The sequence below is a fragment of the Austrofundulus limnaeus genome, unplaced genomic scaffold, assembly GCF_001266775.1.
Source record: "Austrofundulus limnaeus strain Quisiro unplaced genomic scaffold, Austrofundulus_limnaeus-1.0 Scaffold3, whole genome shotgun sequence".
Taxonomy (NCBI): Eukaryota; Metazoa; Chordata; class Actinopteri; order Cyprinodontiformes; family Rivulidae; genus Austrofundulus; species Austrofundulus limnaeus.
Genome location: NW_013952405.1, coordinates 2,911,244 through 2,919,023, shown reverse-complemented (window position 1 = coordinate 2,919,023; position 7,780 = coordinate 2,911,244). Strand labels below are relative to the sequence as shown.

General features: G+C 39.0%; 1 pseudogene; it reads right to left on the bottom strand.

The window, feature by feature from the left end:
- Positions 1-218: 218 nt before the first annotated feature.
- The window catches only part of LOC106523858 (cyclin-dependent kinase 16 pseudogene), a 10,268-nt pseudogene continuing 2,706 nt past the window's right edge, over positions 219-7,780 (bottom strand).

The following is a 7,780-nucleotide window of genomic DNA, read 5'->3' as shown; positions in this document are numbered from 1 at the left end:
GACACCATGATGATGACATTATTTAAAATTTTAAAATGAAAAACATTCCTTCTCTGAGGAATACATGCAGAGCATTGCTCTGGGCTAGCACAGTATTTAATAAAAATTTAATTACCAATCATTTATTCAATAACTAAAAATTGATTTTGAATACAATCGTGCAATCAAGATCTGATCAGGATAAACTTCAGGCTGGAAACGGTAATCATAAGACTCACCGATGCGGTTTCCTGGTGGACGGCATGAGTCCAGCATTCGAAGCATTCGAAACGGTGACAACCTCAGAGGGGTTTCTCGCTCCCCCAGTCTCATGCCCTCTCCAGTTTTTGCCTCTGTCACTTTGGATTCTCCCAACCTGGGCGCACGACTCGAGCCTCCTTGAGGATTGTCTGACGTTTCCATTATTACAGACGATTTGAAGCACGAGTGTTTAAAAGTACATCTAAAAAAATAGCGTAGGAAGTGGAGCGGGGGGAGTCCTGGCCTTTTCAGGAAGATGAGGTCATCTCAGTTCAGTTTTTCAGTCAACAGGGCTGGGTGGCTCCCACGTTGTAGGAAGCTGTAAATGATTGAAGGGCCAAGCTTTCCGTCTGAGAAAAATCCAACACACAGTACACCCGAAAGGAGCTCCAAGCAGAAGACTGAGAGGACAGTGCAAGCACACTAATCACAGCAACAACTGCCTCAGCTGCTACTCCACTTTAACACACTCTCTCTCTTTCTGTGGGTTTTTCAGTAGACGCACCCTCCCTTTATCTCTTCTCCTTTTTCTCTTTCTGCAGTCACACTCTGCCCGCTGACTAAGGAAGGTCAAACATCGTGCAGGTAGGTAAAATGCTGCAGAGACAATTTGATGCATGCAAGCTCAGAGTTCTAAGAATAACAGGTGTTCTGTTTTCATTTGTATCATCCAGACACAAGCATGAAAACATGTGCCAAGATTCCCAATGCACTTATCTTGGAGCTCATAGCAGGGAAAAAAACACTTCCATCTGTCACATAATCAACTATTTGACCTAACTGTTGACCGTATCTCCTTTTTGACGTATCACTTTTGACGTATCACTGTTCCATTTACTTTCCTCTTTCTCCAGCTCTGTCACGTCCTCCCCTTCTTGTCCTTGGTTATTCCAGTTATCCTCCACTCTTCAGGCTGTTTTGCTGCTTTCTTCCATCCACTTCCCTCTCTCAATTACGCCCTCCTTGCCGGTGGCAGCCCGATCTTTGCTTCAGTCCTCTCGCTCCCCTCCCTTCACCTTGCTATTACTCTCCTCCCTCTCTCATGTGATAACAGCCTTTCTCTCTCTCCTTCTCTCTCTCTCTTCTCCCCTCCCTCCTCCTATCTCCATCTCTTTTTTCCCTCGTTCGGTGTCCAGAGATGGTATCGAATATCAGTGCCGTCTTTCGAGCGATGAGCTGATGGCATTTTCTGCATGATCAGCCTCTCGCTTGCTCAGACTCTATTTGGTGTCTCTTTCTTATGATCACTTGGTTTCCACTCATTTTCACTTGTTTTCTTATCACTCTGCGATGAAAAAAGGTTAAAACTTGAGGCTGTTGATAGATGCCTCTGGTATCCTAGTTTTTTTCCCTGACCTGCCTTGAGGGCATAATACAGACCCTTCCTCGTGAGCAACTTTGGTGCATTGAACACAATCTCCATTTCCCAAGTTACTATACATACAAAAAAAGCTTCCCTAAAAGCATGAAGTCAAATAGATGACTGACACATCAGACAAGTAGTTTTGATAGTTGTATCATACTTGAAAACAGCAGTGTTCAGCAGATTAGTGCTATTGTGTTCTATAATTCTAAAACATGCTAAAACTTAAATTACTTCTTAAATACTACATTTTTTAATTTAGCAAAAAAAACTAGTTGATTTTTAGTGAATTAACAACTGACTGTTTTAAAATAATTGTATTGGTTTGACAGCTAGCAAATTTCTATCATTTGTTATTTTCTAAGAGGTTTTGGCATAAACAAGTTCAAAAGAGTACATTAATCAAAACTTTACAGCAAGGAAGTGATGCAAGGCTGTTTTGATGACTGATTTGATGCATTTTATATGTTTAAATATAGAACTTGCTACAGATGAAATCACTACACAGCATATAAAGCTGTTATAACGAACTTTCAGTCAATGGTAAATGCCTTCTTTGTTGTGTAGTTTTCTGACATCTAACAGAAAATAAGGTTCGATCAAATCGAGAACAACGAAAATAGGCAACAGCTTCAGAAACAGGCAAAAAGTCTGCTAAATTCCCGACGTGCATGTTTGTGTGAAGTCTGGAGACACATACTGAACATATAACTACTACAGTGGCTGACGTGAGAACGTTGGCAGTTGTTTATCTGTTCGTCTCTTATGGGATGGATGTCCAAATAATATCTTCACACCCCACAAAAGCACCCTTTATGTTCTGCAGTTGTGTAATTGTGTTCAAAATAAATGCAGWCTTCAAAAAACGTTGTGATTTGGACCCGTGAGTGCAGAAAACTAATAAAAGAATGTAGTGACGATGATTAAATACTCGTGGGTGCCAGGTTGTTGGCGAGGAGCTCTTTTCTTCACTTTGCCATAAATATTTCTCTGCAGGTTTCTTGTGGAGTTGTGTTCCTTAATTGCCACCACAGAAGCCAACTTCAAAAGAGGTATTTAGAGAAAATTGATACATTGAACTGGAAACTACATCCAAATGTCAACCAGATAAAGTCATAAAAGGCCATCTTTCCTCATAATAATCTCACGGATTAACACTTCAAAGAGCCGATCCACAAGCTGCWAGGGAGACAAAATCTTCCAACATCCTCCCTTTGTGTCACTTATCAGGCTGTCTTGTAAACATTAACTAAGAAAACAAACTCATGCAGAGCAGTTCACACCCTTTATATCAACAATGATGAACGTAATTATAAAGCCACTTAGAAAAACATCCTATTTATTTGTACTTTCATCCACAAATGTGATCAGCTACATCATGGTCATAAGTAGGCAAATTAGGTTACATCCATCCATTTTCTGTACACGCTTCTTCCTTTCAGGGTCGCGTGATGTCATGAGAACACTTAACATGGCAGTATGTTAAATCAACAGTAAAATAAGTATTAGTAAAGACTAACCTTTAACCTATATATTTGGGCCCCATTACCTTTACTTWTTTAGATTAGAGTACTAGTTACATATAGTGTTCTTTCAGAACACAATTCGTTGAGCTTCAAGCTGTTTAAAACATCAAGGACAAAAGCCGGCCACTCAAGCTTTGAGCCACGCATTGTTTACCTGCCACTTCATTCTCACAAACACAACTTTATGCAAGAAAGATTTCCGCTTCCTTTAGAGCAACATTTTTCACTCCTTCAAGGTCTCTTTCCAACAACTACATTCTCATAAACATCGCCATCGTTAAATTTGTTTGCCTCCTGTAACTATAAGCTTTCAATAAAGACAGTGTTCTATATTTTTTAAAGTCATAATTACCACGGTATGCCAATGTACTAATGAGACAAATGAAAATCAAAGTGCATTAATCATCCCTGAGGAACACGCAAAGAAAAATCTAYTCAAAAGCCTTGAAGGGAATGGGAATCCTAAGACTCGAGTAATTACCTTTGAACCTCTTATCCACATCTGAGGAATCTTATTATTCAATTACCGAGACCAGAGTGCCTAACTGTAAGCTACTGGCTCTGTTTGTGCTGATCTTAAACATCTCAAGTGCCCAAAGCCCACTCTTTGCACATTCAGCTCTGAAAATTACCGGCATTCATTTGCAACATCTTTCTTAGGCCTTGAGCATAGAACAGGAAGCCAACCTGACATACATTAAAAAAGGGTTGCAAGACCAGCTACAATAAAGGAATCCACTCCATTGTTCTTATCAAATCCATTCTATGATTGAATAAATGGATAGCTGAGAGCATAAGGGGGGAGGGGGAGAAGTCTGAGGCTATTAATGCAACGTTAATGCGTTACATTAAATCTGCCGTGCAGACGAGGTCTCTCGTGGTGTTCAAAATGCAGGGAGTGAAAAGCTTATAATCTTTTTATCTTTACCCCATTCTGGTTAATTCGCAGAGTTAAATATAGTATTTGKATGTACAAGGCCAGAGAGAGCGGGGGAAGAGAGTGAAGAACCAGAGAAGACATCTGTGACAATTTCAAAAATAGCTTCCTGTAATAAATTTGGAAAACACTTGGCAGCTTTCAGAAGACTTGTTTTAGTTAGATTAATTTGCTGTGAGTTATTGTGTAAATGGTTGTTTGTCTCATTTGTCTATGAGGCCCTCTGATGATCTTGTGACCATGCAGTCCATGGTTTACCCTATCTCTCGCTCAGTGACCCCTGGAAGATACAGTACCAGCTTGTGCCTCAAAAAGGAAGAAGCCTGTTTAAAAACAGATGAACTGATGGATGTTTTAGTTGGTAAAACAGACAGAACGGTGATGTTATCCTCAGTGTGACAACAGGAGAGATGAGGTTGCAGTGAAAAATGAAAAGTGCAGTGCAAATTCTTCTTAAATGTACTGTAAGTACAGCGTGGTGAGTGGGTGTAGCAAAAGATAGAACAGGAACAGACACACCTAATACACATATTATGCACTTGTGTTCTTCTATTTACAGAAACAAATGTATTAAAGTGAATAATCGAGCAGCTAAGTTTAACTTAAAGGCACGCTTGATTCTTCTACTGTCTTATGTATGAAAACATCAATAATCATTTGTCCATAACAAGTTAAAAATTCAGGTGAACAACAAAATGAATCCTGCTATATCTTAGTTCATAAACACCAAGTCAAAACGTGTTTAGTCCTAGCAAATTACATACAATAATTTTAACAACTGTACAGAAATCTGCAGAAATAATACTTTGCTGTTATCACTTTCTGTATGACTTTTTTTAGTCTTTCGAAATGTTTCAGAAAATTTTCAGCCCACGTCACATTTACAACTAGGCTGCAGATCAATGAAGTTTGTGGGCCCAGAAACTGCACAGCTCATTTCAGATATCGTCACAGCATTTCAATCTGGACTTTGGATCAGCTGGACCAACTTGACAACTCTGTTGCGTAATCCTACTTTGGCCAAGCTCAGAAAAAAACCTATTGGGACAGCCACTTCTCAGGAGATTGGCAGCTGTCTTGAGACTTTTCATACAATTCATATTAGAATGACGAATTCCAGATTGTTTGGAAATGACCTTAGGGCTCTTTCTTGATTGACAGACAGGAAAATATGTTTCAGGTTAACGTCTTTCCTTTTTGATATGATGTTGTCCCATTTATCAACACTCCACCACTAACACTAACCTTGGTAATACCCATTAAAACAAGTCTTTATTTATAATTTTGTTAATTATAGGATCTTCTAATGACATTTTTTTCCAGTATGCTCTGACATGTACAGTTTTAGAACAGAAAGAAGGTGTACTTTTTTTTACCCTGACTATAAAAAAAATAAACAAAGCTAGTAAGTAAAGCACAAAGAAAAAGTAAGAAACAAAGAAAGGGTGGGTAATCTCCTTAGTGCAGGAGGAAAGAGAGATTGCATCATGTCGCTCTATTAAAGGCCGCAACGTGCTCTGACTGCCAAATGGCACACAGTGAGTCAGCAAGACCAACCAGTGGGAAACACACACASATACATCTTAAAATTTCAAACTATACCTAATCAAGATTTTCACAATAAAGCAGGATCTATTCTTGATTCTGAGTCATGCTATGAGCCTTTACCCAGAGACAGCTGTGAATTTCAAAATCATTTGACCAGACCACCAATCGGTGAGTTTAAGACTGATACACTCACAAATTTTCATATATTACTTGTAACTTGTTAAAAAAGGCTAAACAATTTATTAGTCTACTTCCCAGAAAGGTGCACCAAATACATATTAGTTTAAGTAATTACAGTAAGTAATTTATTGCTCTTAATCAAAAACAGTCATATATATTTATTAATAAATATATTTTCAACAAAGTGATTTAATTAGCAAAGGGAGTGAACAAGTTGAAACAATTTCATCCCATTTCCACGAGACTGAACTGCATTTCTAAACCTAAATTACACCTTAAGCTTTATCCAAAAATACTTACTTTATTCTCAAAACTGCAAGCTTTCATTAAACTTTCAGGCTCTTATATAACTTTCAAGGTAGCAAGGAGTTGTACTTTGCACAATGTGATTTCTCAGAGAGCGTCCGTCCGTCCGTCCGTCCGTCCGTCCCTCCCTGTCCCTCTCTCTCTCTGTGTGTGTCTCTGTTCCTTCATCCAAACTTTTCATTTCTAGCTCTCCCTAATCAGTTTCTCACTTTTTTATCATCTCTATTGCATTTTCCTCATCTTTCAAAATCTTCTCTGGCATCAACTTTATCACACTTTTTTWAATTCACTCTTGACTTTAATTTTCTTAGTGCGCTAAGCCCTGCTGCTCCTGATATTAGCCGTTCAGCCAAACTGGGAAATGAGATTACCGGAATCCATAAAGCAACACACAACATTACATAAAGCAGACAGAAGGAAAATAGTGATTGCGTGTTTGAGTGTTGGGAGCCTGTGCATGCTTGTGTGTATTTGTGTACATAGGATTAAGGCTTTAAGCGTTTTAGCCTTCCACATTGATAGTGAAAAGGTTGGCAGGATGGTCCAGTTGTGTCAGTGAATACAGTTTTAATGCGAGGTGAAAAAAACACTCAGATGAATGTGCAAGTACATTCCTCTTTCCAATTTGAAAATTTTATATCAGTGTGCTGCCATCCAATGAGAACAGTACAACAAGAAAAAGTAAGAAATAAAACTTTTTTAATGTTTTATAGACAATACCTCTCCCAGAGGCAGAGACAAAAACGCAGGAAGGATTTAATATAGTGTAGTATAGTATGGTCAAACTTCTGTGTRTTGTTTTAAGTAGCTATGGTGAGTTTGGTGCAGTGTTTAGATCTTTCTTCTTCTTTTTTGCCAGGGCTAGTAACATGCAGTTGATAAAAGTAAATAAAACATGCACCTGCTACAGGGGTGGTGACCACCTCTGACAGACGTATTTGTCGTCAGTTCCCTGTACRCATCCGCAATATCGGTGCCAAAACATAAGCAGGCATTTTTGCGTTGTAAGGCACAGCTCGGCCCGCCCTGGCTCCAGTCTGCCTGGCCTTATTCTACTCCAGCCCTGATTGTGTTTGCACTGAGTGTCGTCTTGATTAGGGATGTCCCGATCAGATACTCAGTATTGGTATCAGTGGTAGATATGGCCATTTCTTGAAAATCKGGTAGAATCGGATTTAGTCATGTGATCGGGCTGATCCAGTTTTCACGACAGTTTTCAGCATCATCGTGCTTTACGACTGCGGTTAAGAAGTCAAGATGCACACAAGTATGTAACCATGTCCACAGTGTGGGAACACTTTTCAGTGGAAAACAMTGATGCTGAAACTGCATCTTGCAAAATCTGCAAACTGGATGTTTCTTGTGGTGGGAACAGCAGGGCTCGCTTTAATWCTACCAACCTTGTCACTTGGAAAGAAATAAAGAAATAAAGCTATCGGATCGGTATCGGAAAGACTAATCATTAAAAAAAATCGAATTGTATCGGGAGTCAATAAATCTGGATTGGGACATCCCTAGCCTTGATGTGGGTGGGATCATAATATTAAACATGTGCACCAAACTTTTGATGACATGAGAGCAATGAGGAGGAGCCCGTTGTAGTATTTTTTTAAAGGGATCCCCGATTAGTTGTAACATTAGACTTTATTTGATAAACATATTTTAACTGTAAAATAAAGA